The sequence below is a fragment of the Pyxicephalus adspersus genome, chromosome 3 (assembly GCF_032062135.1).
Source record: "Pyxicephalus adspersus chromosome 3, UCB_Pads_2.0, whole genome shotgun sequence".
NCBI lineage: Eukaryota > Metazoa > Chordata > Amphibia > Anura > Pyxicephalidae > Pyxicephalus > Pyxicephalus adspersus.
The window spans coordinates 15,038,841-15,053,783 of NC_092860.1; the positions used below are offsets into that span (position 1 = coordinate 15,038,841).

A 14,943-nucleotide genomic window follows, 5' to 3' on the forward strand; every position below is an offset into this window, starting at 1 on the left:
TAATGCTGATAAATAGTGGAGTGTATGCATTATTTAGGTGTTTCCACAAAACAAATAGTACTAGCATATCAAACTTCCAGGGACTGATCCGCTTTGTGCCAAACATATTTTCTTGCTTTTCCATCCCTTCAGAGTAATTTTGCAGGTTTGAATGGCATTTTAGATCTTGGCCCACTTTATATATTGACTTACTCACCTCAGCTTGGTAGTGGAAGCACATAAATGTGGATTCCTTCTTTAATCAGAGGCAATATCATCTATGAATGTTGCTTATAGCCAAGCATGATATCAGAAATCATAGGAAGAAATAGGCAATCGTTTTTTAATTTGAAGCATGTTAAGCAATATGGTCTAATCCTCTAAAATCCTCATTGCCTATTTATTCCTATAATTTCTCTTTTATATGTATATGAACACACAAATATATACATTCAAAAATAATATAATATTCAAAATAAACCTATTTGCTGAAAGGTTGCATTAAAATATAGATACCACATAGACACCACTAAATTTATATGACAAAATAAAAAAAATACACATGTAAACCCATACTTCCATATAAAGCACCATTATTTCAAAAATGGCCCAACAAATATTGGATTCCAAAACCAATATGCAATTTTGACCTATCAAGGGTGGAAAACTGGATTAGAAAATATTAATGCAGGACAAACATTTAAAGGTGGTAATAAAGACATATTATTGAAATGAAACACAAAACAAAAGCACAATACCATAGCAATAACATTGACTTCTTAATTGCAAAATGGACATTGAAACATTCAAAGTTGAAAAAACAAAACCAGCTATTGTGCTAAATGGTAAGCAAAGTATTAAATGTAGCAACATTGATTAAACTATATTATAATTATATAAAAATACATAGAAATATAGTATAAACATATGAAATACATATCTCTTTTCAGATTTTTAGAATATATATATATATATATATATATATATATATATATATATAGCAAACAAGAACTTGTGACTTTAGTTGAAAAAATCTAGATTTTGGTGTCCGATTCCGGATCGCGCATACTCGAGCACAAGCAAGCTTTCGATTTTGCTAGGTAAATCAGCCTTAATGTGTATAGTCAGTAATTTGCTACCTGTTTGAGTAATGACTCAAGTTACAATCTGTTTAGATCTATCAACAACTGCATAGTAAAATATAGTAACTGACTGGAAATAAATTCAATTGATTTTTAGATATTCCCCAATTCTAAAAAGCTGGAGGTAAGTCTCTGAGAAAGTATACAATGACTGCAATCTGTTCAGCAATGGCTGCAAAGATGGTTTGTAACTTAAAACTGGATGAACTTGTATGTTATTACTTGTACAGATCTACATTTTTTTTAAACTTTATTTTTTAATTTGACATCCCAGAAACCAACAGCAAACATTACAAAAAATAGAATAAATCAAAACATACAGATGACCAGAGATCAGCAATATACTGAACGTCATAGGTAGATGAGACATCTGCATAAAACGGCCTCCTGGAGGTCAACATTTTGTAAACTTTATTCAAGAAACAAAGAAAAAGAGGGGGAAAAGGGGAAAAGCAAGGAAAAAGCAGGAAGAGAAATAGGGGGTGGAAAAAAGAGGTGGAAAACTTTAAAAAAGAAATCTGCATAGTTATCACTGACAGGTAAGATATTCTGCTAACCAGAAAAATTGTTCCTAATAAAACCATATAAGTGTGTTTTTGGCCTTGGGCTGTTCGTCAGTTGCCAATAGATCGTCCATAGCTCTAATATCATTAACTTTATTTATCCATTGTTTAATAGTCGGTGACCCTGTTTGTTTCCATAAAACAGGAATGCAACCTTTGCAGCATTTAGAAGGTGGTGTAAAAGAGATGCACTATATTTCTTTCACACAGTTCTACATTTAATTGAAATAAAATTACCTTTTAAGTCACTGACCTCATTAGCTATGGGTAATGTGGAGCAATTCATCCCTACAACAGAAGCAGAAGGTTTCTCTTAGGTTCTCAGAGCCGAAGGATCCTGGGTCATTGTTTGGAAGGTGGTGCAAGGTAAGCTCATCATTTATGAGACAATTCACTTTCTTTTTTCCCTTAATCACTATACCCCCTCCTATTGCCCCACTCACAACTAGCAATTTTAATGAGAATACTATATTTAGGGGTTTTGCAAATGATTAAAAAAAGCATCAGAAGGCTTTAAAAATAGGTTCTTCCAACTAAAGTGTATCTTTATTTTAAATTAAAAAGACAAGTTTTTTTTAAAAGTCTTATTATTAGGATAATAATCCCACAGGCACCCTTGGCATTTTCCTAACAATTTTATTGGTAATGCTAGTTTCAGGGGCTTTGCTATTACTTCTGATCTTTCACCGCATAGAGAAATTATCTTTACACAAATTTTATAGCTCACAAAAATATTATTTTTGTGGTGAAAACAATTCAGCAAAAATCGCCTGATCGGCCTATTCCTAAACCATGCCCTCTGAGCCGAGTATAAGGGTTTGTGGGTACATTGAGGTACATTAATCCTGCCAAACCATCTTGGCTTTAGAAAGCAGAATTGACACAATTACATGAACTTTTCCTCTTATCTTTCTCACCTTGTCGGGATTGTATTCACTTTCTCCTTCCTTTGTAGTTGAGATTAGCATCTGTTCTCTGTTAATCCATCTTGTTTTCGCAGTCCATCCAGTCAGACGTAAATTCAGACTATGCATTGATGTTGATGTGAGAAGTGATCCATGTGACACAAGCCATCCTGTGGTCAAAGAGGAAAAATAAAATGGTGCAATACAATGATACAAAAAACATTTTATTTTTTAATGGAAGGCAGTCTAACAATACAGAAACCAGATGAATATTGACAGATACCTTATCTCACCACTGTAAACATATCATATTTAGTCCTATCTGAGAGTTTGTTTTGTTTCATGTCTCAATGTCTCTTATCTTTTCCAAAATCAATCTTTTTCCTAACAAGAACTGTTTGTACAAATTCCAGTTGCTAGCATGTATAATCTTGCCATTGCAAAGAAATTGGACCAGGATGATATTTCCTAAGGGAAATAAAAGTGCCAGTGCAATTTATATTCCATGTTACCGATGGAACAATTTGGCTTTGACCCCAGCATTACAAACATTCACCAGGCTAAAAGGCTAAGACCTAAATATATAAAAAAACTTTTCTCCAGACTTAACCTGTCAATTATTTTTCTCCTTTGTGACAATAAAAGTGTGATTGATTCTGTGAAAAAAGTCAGAAAGAAACCTTTTTTAAATAACCAGATAAATATATTAAATTATAAACCAACTTATTCATTTGTTTTATACATTGTCTGAATAAAAAATAGAAAGTGAAATTTAAAAATGCCAAAATAATCCTACTACTGTTTTTGTACTTATTTGAAAATGTTACCTAAATGTTAATTATACCATTTCCATAATATCATCTTCCTATAAACACAGATAAATAAATATTAAAAACAACATATTTTTGTTTTGAACAATAAAAACATACTTTCTATATAATAATATACTGTTGAGGATATAATTTTAATGCTAATGAATAATAATAATACAATACATGCTAATGAATAATATTAATACTATGTAATACTGTAACAATGCTGTAACAATTATAAAAAATAATTTAAAAAAATATTATATATAAATATATATAATAATTTATTTACTGTATTTTGTCATATTTCCTTTTGTACATTTCTAAAATGAAAAAGAGTATTTTAACAGACCATGCGAGTTTCAATTAACTTTTTGCATTATTAATGGAGTACGACAAATCCTACCTAGGCAACGCTAAGTGATGCAACACTCCATAGTTGAGCTTTTTAAAGTTTTTTAAAGCCTGCATATGAAACCACTTATTTATGACAGATCAATCTGTTTCCACGTTTCTAACATTTACATTGAACTGCAAAACTTTACCACACTTAAAACAGCATAAAAGCGGAGCCAAAGATGTATAGCTCTTCACACGGTCCATGGAACAGCCAAGCATTAAAAAAAAAAAAAAAAGCAATGGAATAGGCATATAGTGGATTCTATAACATGTAAATAGAGATGACAAGACGGGAGTTTTACTCCTTAGTAAGGAAACCCACATGTGGCTGAATGCCCGGCATGACTCTATTTAAAACACAGACAGGTCCAGTGCAGGGTACAGTGACAGCAAGGACAGGCTGCATGCAAATTGGAGTTCAGATCAACAGGTAGACAGGTAAGAGGCTTCAAATTAGATTTAAATAAGCATGTGATAAATGTAACACTGATCACATGTAAAATGAATGCATTTTATTTTATTATATATATATTTATTATTTGTGTATCTATATATGTGTACGAAAATGTGTATTTCTTATTGGGAGTGGGAGTGTTTGCAGATGAAATATGTTATAGTCAATATATAATAATAACAAATTTTGCAGATATTTTATATTAGTTTTTCACAGATTGTATATTTGTTAATATTTTTCTAAATGTTTTTCTTGTAATAATAACATATATAATATGGTATAATATAATATAATATAATATAATATAATAACACATATCAATATAATATACTGTAAAAATATAATAATCTTTTAAAATATAGTAGTAATATAATATTTCCCTTTTTACCATTTGGATTTTGTTGTTAAAATGATTACCTAAATTGTATACATTTATTCCTACAAATTTATTGAAAGTTATATTTAAAAAATTTAAATTTAACAAAAAAAACATATTGATTTTTTTCCAACATTCTTTTTACAAACTTTTAAAAAATTAGCAGTCTTTAACATTAGTCGGTTGTAGATTTTACAGTACAGATAGTTTTTAAACAATTTTACAAAAAATGACGAAATGAAACTGTTTCACTTTGAAGAAAGACGTATACCAGAATAAGAATATATGAAGCGAGTGTTCTTTATGCCAAGATGCGTTTGCTACACAAATACAAACAACCAAAATCTTTACCATAAAAGCACAAAGTTCTGTGTTTCTACCAGATTTTTAAAAACAAAATCTAAACGAAAGTTTAGGAATTATTTAATTACAGGCACGACATTGCTAAATTTTTAAAAGCATGTGATTATTATTGTTTCCTAAAAAAAACCCTTTAAAACTACAGTGCACAAAAATAATATAAATAACAATGCAGATCAAAAATTAAAATAAAGATTTTATTGCAATTTATGTCTAATGCTGCTTTTTTCAGCATTTTATGGGTATTACTGCTTTTCTCTTCTCTCAATAAAGAAATAAAACATATTTTCCATGCACGTTTCCCTAAAAACTTTTTACTTTTGACTGCTCATAGCAAGGAATATATAGAAGTTGACCAAAGTTGAAATGCTCACTTAGAAAGGTGAACATTTACGAAATGTAGTAAATATAACAAGAGAACAATTATTGCCTATCTGATCATCTGCTTGCTAAATTCTGTTGTTTTTTATTCCCCTTAAACTTAGTTAACTATTTGATACAAAGCTTTAATGTAAGGTGAATATTTTCTTCTCCTTTAGTAAATCCATCCCAATAAAGCAAGACCTGTGAAATGAATGGAGAAAGATTTAATTGAATATTTCCCTTTGATTTTATTAAGAAATCCTCATAAGTCAGAAACTAATACTTGTATAACAGTGCATTGTAAAACCTTTCTGCTTCTTTTCAAAGGTTTCAAGGTTCCAAAGTTATTTTCATATTTTATGCTGAAAACCATTAGTTGTAACTAAAAAATAAAAAACGAGATCTAATTATATTGAATGTTATAGAACTGTCAGTTCTTCGAAGGGGACTTGTTTTACAAGATCAAAGCTTGTCGTGAGATTAGAGTTCCCATTTGAGAAAGAATGCCAAGTAATATTGCGATTGAAGCATTTACTCCTTGGTATGTAAAGGAATATTTAGGTTGCGGAGTTGTTGTTTTATACCGTAGTAAAACCAAACATAGAGATATTTCCTTTTCCTTTATGTAAATATAAACATAAAAAGGACATATAAAGCAGCTATAACACATAATAAAATTTTGCTTACTGGCAGGAGAGCACAGACTTAAAATACAATTGAAATGAATTACAAGAGTAAAAAAACACTCAATACAATTGCAACAAATAAAGTTAAAAATCTCTTAAATTTGGGTATTGTTTGGCAGGGTTGCATGCCTTGAGCTGGGTACAGATGCTTAATAATTGTAAAGGATCGTTTGTGATTGTTTCCAGAGACAGTAGAATGAGCAAGAAATGTACAGATGGCACTGTCCTATTTTATGGAGAGGGGAGTGGGGAGGATTAGGGCGAGACACCCTGCGGCATCCTCCCTAAAAGAAAACAATAGTGTTTGGTCTTTCTGTTTGGCGGATCATTAAATGGCATCATGGGACTGTTGTACTGATGTTAAACTTGTTGTTGTTACTTGATTGTGAACAATCCTCTCAAGCAACAGAAATATAGCATCTCTATGAGGCTTTAGCAAGTCTTTATAGCACCCTGTGAACCCAACGGGGTGATCCTTGTCCACTTCAGGTCTGTCACTTGATGGTTGTCACTTGGATCCAAAAATGCACTCCAGAGTCTGGTGTGTAGCCAGCATATGTTCTACACTAGGGGGATTAAGACATTCCCCAAAAAAATTATATGAGGAACCTGTTTGGTTATCTCACAGAGGACTGGGGATAGGTGAAACGAAATGTCTTTAAAATTTTGACAAAAGTGATTTCCCCAAAGTTGCACAATTTTGTTGAAATAAATTGAAGTCATTAAAGACAAAGTGGTTTCGGTCAAGCTATAGAAGCTCCTTTCAACTCTCCAGTTTTTGAAACAAACAGACCCATAATTAGCCTCGATGATAGAACACAAATAACAATCTAATACAGAAAAAAGAGAAACAAATAACACAAATACAAACAACACTAAGAGCTTTGGTTTTCACCCAAGATACACCAAAGTTTTACCCCAAATTTGCACATTTTACTCTTTGGATTTAATTACAACATGTATGTTAAAGTGGATTCACACACTTTCTAATCAATCCAGTATATAAAATGTTTATAAATGTATAAATAAAATTAAATTATTAATATTACATTAAACTACCCTAAATACTTCTACTCAAAATAAAAACTATACTAAACACTCCTGAAAAACTATACTAAATAAAGAGGAAAAATAGGTGCTAAATACGCAAATTTGAGAGTCTTCTGTGAAATTTTTCAGATGGTGATTTTGCTGTGAAATCAATTTTCCAGAGATCACATGCCTATCTCTACTAGGGAACATCAATCTCTGGCAAGAGGGATAATGTATATGCATTTTTACATTGCTCAGGATGAGTCTTCAACCTCCAACCTCATATGACCTGGCATACAGGAACTATATAATGCAAATAAATAAATGAAATATTTCAAGGCAATTTCACAGTTGGGTGATATTTTTCTTTTAATGAATGTAAAATGTTTAGATTTAGATCTTAGTTATTACTATTAATTAAAAAAGCATTAAATTACATTTTATTCTTCATTTTAGGTAAACCTATGTCCACAAAATAACAAGTAACTTTATTTATAGTATACCCAGAACAATGCCTTTATGAATCTTTTGTAATGATGGAAAATTTTCACATCTGCTGTACATCTTTAAAATCTGGACACAACTCTTCTATGCCACCTAATTAATTGTAAGCAATTCATATTCTTGATGTCGCACTTCTACAATTGTTCAATATAATGCACCCAGACAGTGAAGTTTTTTTTAAATTAAAACATATTTAATGAGCATGCGCATGATAGCTTTTATAACCTATCCAGAGACAATATACAAATTGTTTGGCTTTATGTACACTTTACATACAGGATACAGATGGCTTTATTTTGAATTCAAAAATTATATTTTTTTAGGTTCTGACAGCTTTGACCTACCCCTATTTGTTAAAGGTTAGTCCAAAAACTAATTTCCCAAAATACATTAATAAGTTTTAGGTTATGTACCCACATCAGATCATTGTCACTGGAAACAATTTTTCGTAATCGTCTCCAGTGACAAAAAAAAAATGACTGTTCTGTTGAATAGAGAAGGAGTAGGATGAGGGAGCCGCACCCCACTGTGTTCTCCTCCATAGTAATACACAACAGTTGTTCCTGATTGGTTGCCCTTCAATCCACTACAGTACCACGGGGGTACACATGTCAGATTTTCTCCTATGACACATAAGGCATGAGCATTTGTCTCATATGACAATCATCTGACATGCGTACAAAGCCTTAAACAGTTCTCACCCTTGAACAAAAACTACCTAAAAAATGTCAAACAGTAACTAAGAGATAAAAAAGAAAATAACTCTACTTACTCATAATCATGAATCCTGTATAGCTCGATTCAGATTCCTCTGCATTTTAATCCATCCAGCTATTTCACCAGGGGTTAAATAACATGCTTATCTAATTGGTAAAAGTAAATGTTTAAATCCTGTAGGACTGAAAATATAAAAAGGAAGCAGCCAAAAAGAGATTGGAATCCAATACACTGCTTAAGTCCCAGCCAGTGGAAAAATGACAGGTAGTAGGCTGTGTGTACAAGGTTAGTCTAAGTTCAAACTGCTCTGTGGGTGATGTCATTCAGTTCCAAAGCTTCTCTTCCTACATGTTTCCATAGGTCCACCTATCTTTCTCAGGAATACTGTGGAAAACGAAGATGGCCCCTTGTATCATGTTATGCAGATTAACTCTTCATAGGCTGAAAAAAATATTTAGGAAAACTATAATTCTCTTTTCAACATAAAAAACTGATAAGATAATGAAATATAATAATGAAATGACTGGCTTCCGCGGGTCTGCCCTTATCTACACACTGATTCACTTATCTACATCTTGCGTTCTTTTCCTCCGAAGTATCATCCGAATACAGATCATACGGCTTCCATTACCTATAAGTTATGTACAAGTCACTGTGACAGGTCTAAGAAAATATGAACTTTAATTATTGAACTTAAATCATCACACCCACAAGCAATGTATCCATCACAATAATCCATACGAATCAGTAAGTCTCCTTAGATCCATATACATCAAGTCTTAGACCCAAAGTACTCCAGCGATTTCATGATTGGCACATCCAACTTGACCAACTATTGACATACTTTTATGATAGAATTGGCACAAATTACAATACTGTACTAAATTTTAGGGTCTCCATTATCCCCTGAGAAAGCCCATCTGGGCAAAACGCGTCGGGTTGAGACCCCGCTTTTTGACTCTTTATAAGAAAAAAGAATATAGGAAGGAAACATTATAGGCAGACGAAGAAAGAGTAGCATGATTATCTAGGGATACATTATTAGAAGACAAAATGACCTTAAATGACTGTAAAATGAATTTGGTTTAACCATGATGCTTAAGTATATTGCACAACTGCATCTTGTGAGCAAAATCATTTCCAAACACTGGGATGTTCTTAAAGATGACGCTGTAGAATGACGCTGAGTGATGTCACCGTAGTTTGAACATAGAGCAGCGTATTTCACACAGCCGCCAAACCTATTGTTTGGCCACAATCCGCAGCTTTGCATTCAAACTTTTCCTAATAGATATCAATGTTATTTAACCCCTGGCGCAACGTGAAGAAGTTGGACTAATTATCAGAAAGAGGAATCATCTTGGTTGAATCAATAAGCTATACATTTTTATTTACAACTATAAGTAAGTATTTTATTTTTTGTCTCTGTTACTATTGAATGTATAGATTAAGGTATTTTAACTCAAGGGGAAAGCTGACGGACATTATTATTACATCCTTGGTGTAAGGTTACGTTGGATGACCCTTTAACAAATAAGTAACCGCTGACTCATACATTGCTATTATTTATTATGCCAGATTTGCATGGGATTAGCCTCATTCAGAGAAGCTGACAGATATTTTATCTTTAACAAGTGCATTGTTTGTACATTTTCTTATCAAACATAGCACATTAAATAAGCAATGTATCCCCATACAAAAAAAAAAACTATTATTTAGGCAGTACAAAGTAGTAAACTCTACCCATATGCCTTTAAGCATTCATGTTCTCGTTCTGCCATCATTCTTTGGTGGACTTCTCCCTTAAGGCTTTTAACTTGATGTTTTTGATGGTAACCCCTTGTCTTATACTGGCAAACAATTGGAGAACTATGGTGGCTCTATGGTGATAGGGTTAAAAGGCAGTAAGAACAAAAAGGAGGTTATACTAGAAAAAAAGAAAAGCTTATCATTACAAGAAGCAAATTAAGGGCAGCTGGATACTAGTCTTTCCATGTTTAACTCTGATACAGAATTTTTGAGAACATCACCAACTAAAAGCAGAGAATGTATTTTCCTATGATCTTATAGATAAGGAAGCGACTCCAGGCAATATAATATCGGTGGTGTGCTTTTATGGGTTTGTATTGCAAGCTGCATGAAAAATGTATGATGGATAAAATATTCTTTGATGTTCAAATGTTTATTTTATTCACTGGTAATTGATGTTCCTTTCAAACCTGCTGTCTTTGAAACCTAATATAATTTTTGACTTATTTGTTCATATCTCTGCCTAGCCCTACTGAATTTGAAATCCTATACATAGAATATCTACTTTATCCTTTATATCTCTACATAACCTTTCCCACTCTAAGATGCTAAAGAATTTCTACTTGCCCAGTCTCAATGTTGGATACTCTAAAACTTATATATCATCTTCTTTATCTCTAACTCGTTCATTTCCTGTAGGATTTAAAATTAAAAGTCTCCAAGCAACCCTACACGCTTTGAGATTTTATAGAATTCTATCTACCATATCTCATTCACTCATTTTAAGAGTTTAAACTTGATTTTTAATATTTGTATAGTCCAACTCACTATGGGATCTAAAAAAAGTATTACTCGATCTTTACCTCTACATAGCTCTCCTCACATTGAATTCTTCTTGATATTCCATATCTCTACATTATTCTATTCACTCTGAGAACTCGATTTCCCATACCGATATAGCCCTAATGACATTGAATTTTCATAGAATTGTTATGTGATCTTTAAAATTTCTTCATAATCCTATAGTGTTACAAAGGTTAGTAAGCAAGACTTTATAAGAACATGTTGCAAGTAACTGACTCACTCAAGAAGTTATTATTATTATTATTATTATTATTATTATTAAACAGAATATATATAGCGCCAACATATTATGCAGCGCTGAAGTGAAAAAAGGATATAGAAAACAGTTCAGAGCTTGCATTTCTCACATATATAACCTGAAAGATATCCTTCCAGCAGTAGGAAAGTAGGAAAGTTGAATGACACTGCATTGAATACTAGTTAATTAAATCAATCCCTTAATAATTTGTTTCCATTATTTTACAGCAATTATGCAAAGCAAATCATATAAAATGTATTAGTACATTAATAATTACTACTTTAAGATTAAAAATACAGAGCACATGCACTCTACATGCAAAACTCGTTTTAGAGTAGTGGATGTATTAGTAGCCATGCTATGTTTTATTAAAAAAATAAAGGATAGATTTTGATTCCATGGATATCCTGTTCACTACTATATGGTTTACTTTGTGACATAGTAATTGTTGTTTATTGTGTTTAACGTGAGCTGGTTCTTTCATATGACTTTACAAACTGCATTACAACCAATAGAAAATATACAAATTCAAGCTTCTTGTATATTTTTCTTCTACTAATACATTTTTTTATTAGTTAACCTATAGCTGAAGACTTTCATCCTGGTTAAATCCTGGACTTTTAGGGTGGTATGTTCTTACAAGTGATCATATAAACAATTATAAAAAAAAAAAATATTCATAACAATTAAAATACATAAAAAAGACATTTAGTCAATCATAGAAAATGTATACCACAAAAGGTCTCTTTAAAGATTTCATTAAAACAGTCAACACGTTTCGCAGAACAAAGTCCGCTTCATCAGGAATGAAGAGACCTATGAGGGGGTGCTGAGAAGTTCCTGGCTTTGCCCAGAAAGAAGAGAGCCAGAGTTATGAAATAACACATTTAATAAACATATTCCCCGCTGGGACTGATGCACTTGGTACAGCGTAGTTGCAGCTTTTCTAGACCGTTCAATAAAAGTCCTTTTGTTGGGCCGCAAACCAGCTCTCAGCAGCATCTTTGACGTCAGAAATGTCCTCAAAACGTTGCCTCTTCAGAGGTTTCTTCAAATTCGGCAACAGGTTAAAGTCTGAAGGGGCCAGGTCAGATGAGTAGGGGGGATGGTGGACCAATTGGAAACCAATTGGAAATTGGATGTGTGCGCAGGTGCAATGTCCTGCAAAAAAAGGATCCCTTTGGTCAACTTTCCATGGCATTTCATCTTAATTGCCTCCTTCAGCTGGTCCAGGAGGTTAGCATAATACTGTCAGGTGATACTAGAGCCCTGAGGTAAGTAGTCCACCAACAGAATACTGTCTTTGTCCCAGAAAATAGGAGCCGATTTCTGGGTTTGGAACTTCTTGGGCCACGAGGACCCGCTGTGGCACCATTCCTTTGACTGTTCCTTGGTTTCAGGATCATAGATGTGGAGCCAGGTTTCATCCCCAGCCACTAACCTAGCCAAAAAGTTCTGTGCAGCTTCAAAATTGGCCAAACGGCTTTGGATGCTCCAACTCATTCCTTCTTCTGATCACTGTTCAAACCTTTCGGCACCCACTTCGCTGAAAGCTTGCTCATGTCTAGGATAGTGGTGATAACAAACCCAACACGCTCCCCTGAGACGTCAAGTATCTGGGCTATCTTTTTTGCGGATATTTGCCGGTCCTCAATAATCAGCTCATAGACAGCATTGCAGGTTGCCGGGTCAATTGAGGTTGGGGGCACCCACTGCCGGGCTCATCTTCAACGGTCAAATGCCCAGTCTTGAAACGAGATATCCAGGTTTTCACAGTACTGTAGGAAGGACACCTCTCCCCCAGTGTTTGTGACATCTCAGTGTGAATGTCCTTTGCTGACTTTCCGTGGAGAAACAAAAACTTCATGACGGCCCCTAACTCCAACGACGTGAAACTTGCTTGTGCCTCTGCCATCACAGCTTATCACTAAAAGAAAACAGTTTTAAGAATCGCAAAGACCTGATATTTGCACAGTTACATACTAAGATATTAGGCTGTCATATGCTCCACACTATTCTATTTGATCTGAAAGGGGCAAAGCCAGGAACTTCCCAGCACCCACCTCGTAAAATACCAAAACAACTTCTTGCATAAAAAGAAAAATACATACTTCAACTTTACTTAACTAATGTAAATTTGAATGGTACAGTGCTCTTTCTTATTTCATTATTCTCCTGCATTGAGGTATTCTTTATCCTTATGTGACTACTCAATCACCGCACTCATTTGACCCTTATTTAAATATACATAAATAAACTGTCCAACGTCAGAGCCTTTGAAATAAAGCTAGCAGATATAAATATGAATCACAGTGCTTGAAAAAGCATCCTCCCTACCTGAATCATAAGGTCAATGTCACACAACCAAGTTTAAAGTTTTTCATGCCATATCAATCACCCTCTTTCTGTTCCTCAAGATATTACATAATATTTTGCAGCCAGCAAGGACGTGACTACTGTTTGATATTATAGTAGTTGGCCATTGGCGAATTGTTGCCAGTATAGCATGAGTTAAATGTGGTATGTGTACTGTGTTCTACTGGCTTCCAAAGCAATTGCAAAGCACACAGGTTGAGCAAATGTATATAAGCATGGTACATCAGCTGAAAATGACCATACATATATTACCATCACCATACATATAAGACATGGCCACCCACTGCTTTCAAACAAAAAGTTATCACGGCTCCAGGATAGTACCAAAGAAATTAGGAATATCTTTCTTTCTGCGATGCATGGAACCCAACTATCTTAACTCACACAAATGCATTTCTCTTGTCCTTTGCGACTCAACATTTCACTCCTAACCCTCAACCCCTGACTGACATTCATTATAGCAATTTGGAAGACTTCCCAGGCTTGACATCTGCATTTAGGCTGTGTGGATGCTGCAATCATTCAATAAATAGCATGGTGGTAACACAACAAGGAGGTTGATTGAGTAAATAAGTTTAAGTACTTCATTAAGCAAAGTGAATTATCACTCTGCAAGGGATAATTCACTTAGCTCAGTACATGTGGTGAAAAGTCACTTTGCAAAGAATATCTAATTACTTGCAAAGATGAGTATAAAACATGAGCTTTGCTAGCACATGATTAGGTAGTTGGTGCCAGCAGACATTCCCAACATTCACTAAAATAAGTGAATTATCCCTCAAATGTAATACTTTGCCTAAACTACTTTAGTAAGTCAACATAAAACTGAAATGTGAACGAGTCTTGAATGCAGAAGTGTTACATGATTTTCACATTATAATATTTTTTTCTTTTTCTAATTTGGGTATATGGCAGCTATTCTCAACCAGGTTTCTATGGAACCAGGGGTTGCTGGAGGTTCCTTGACCTGTGACTGGTTGAACTATTTGATGATGCCTGCATAGTTATGGGGCCAAAGCCACATAACAGGCCAGCTGCATGATACTGATTTTAAGTTATCCATGGCATTCTAACTACAAGTGTAAGGGGAAGTTCCTCTTATTGGCCACCAACGTCAAAGGCTTTTCCCCTCTGGTGTTAGCAGGGGTTCCTCAACATTCATCATTGTGCAGAAAAACAAGACTTTTTAGGCTTTTTGTAACAAATGGTCTCTTGGTAGTTCTAATTTACATCAACGCATTTAGTGACTTTTTACCAAATAACCAATATAACCAAATACCAATGGAGTAACTCTTCCCAATTGTAAAGGCAGATCCACAACAGAACATAAAGCGTGATGGTAGGAGCAGAAGAGCATAAACAGCAGGTATAGTTTTAGGGGAGCCAATTACTTCCATGATGATCTGCCTTTACAATTAGGAAGA

General features: G+C 33.8%; 2 long non-coding RNA genes across 2 annotated transcripts in view; one reads left to right on the top strand and one right to left on the bottom strand.

The window, feature by feature from the left end:
* The window catches only part of LOC140325701 (uncharacterized), a 63,491-nt gene extending 54,950 nt beyond the window's left edge, over positions 1 to 8,541 (bottom strand). Inside the window, exons 1-2 of the long non-coding RNA XR_011919717.1 lie at positions 8,348 to 8,541; positions 2,602 to 2,759 (exon numbers count right to left, since the gene is read on the bottom strand). This is a non-coding gene — a long non-coding RNA (uncharacterized lncRNA). The remainder of the gene's footprint in view (positions 1 to 2,601; positions 2,760 to 8,347) is intronic.
* LOC140325702 (uncharacterized) overlaps positions 4,190 to 14,943 on the top strand; it is an 18,649-nt gene continuing 7,895 nt past the window's right edge. The window contains exon 1 of the long non-coding RNA XR_011919718.1: positions 4,190 to 4,238. This is a non-coding gene — a long non-coding RNA (uncharacterized lncRNA). The remainder of the gene's footprint in view (positions 4,239 to 14,943) is intronic.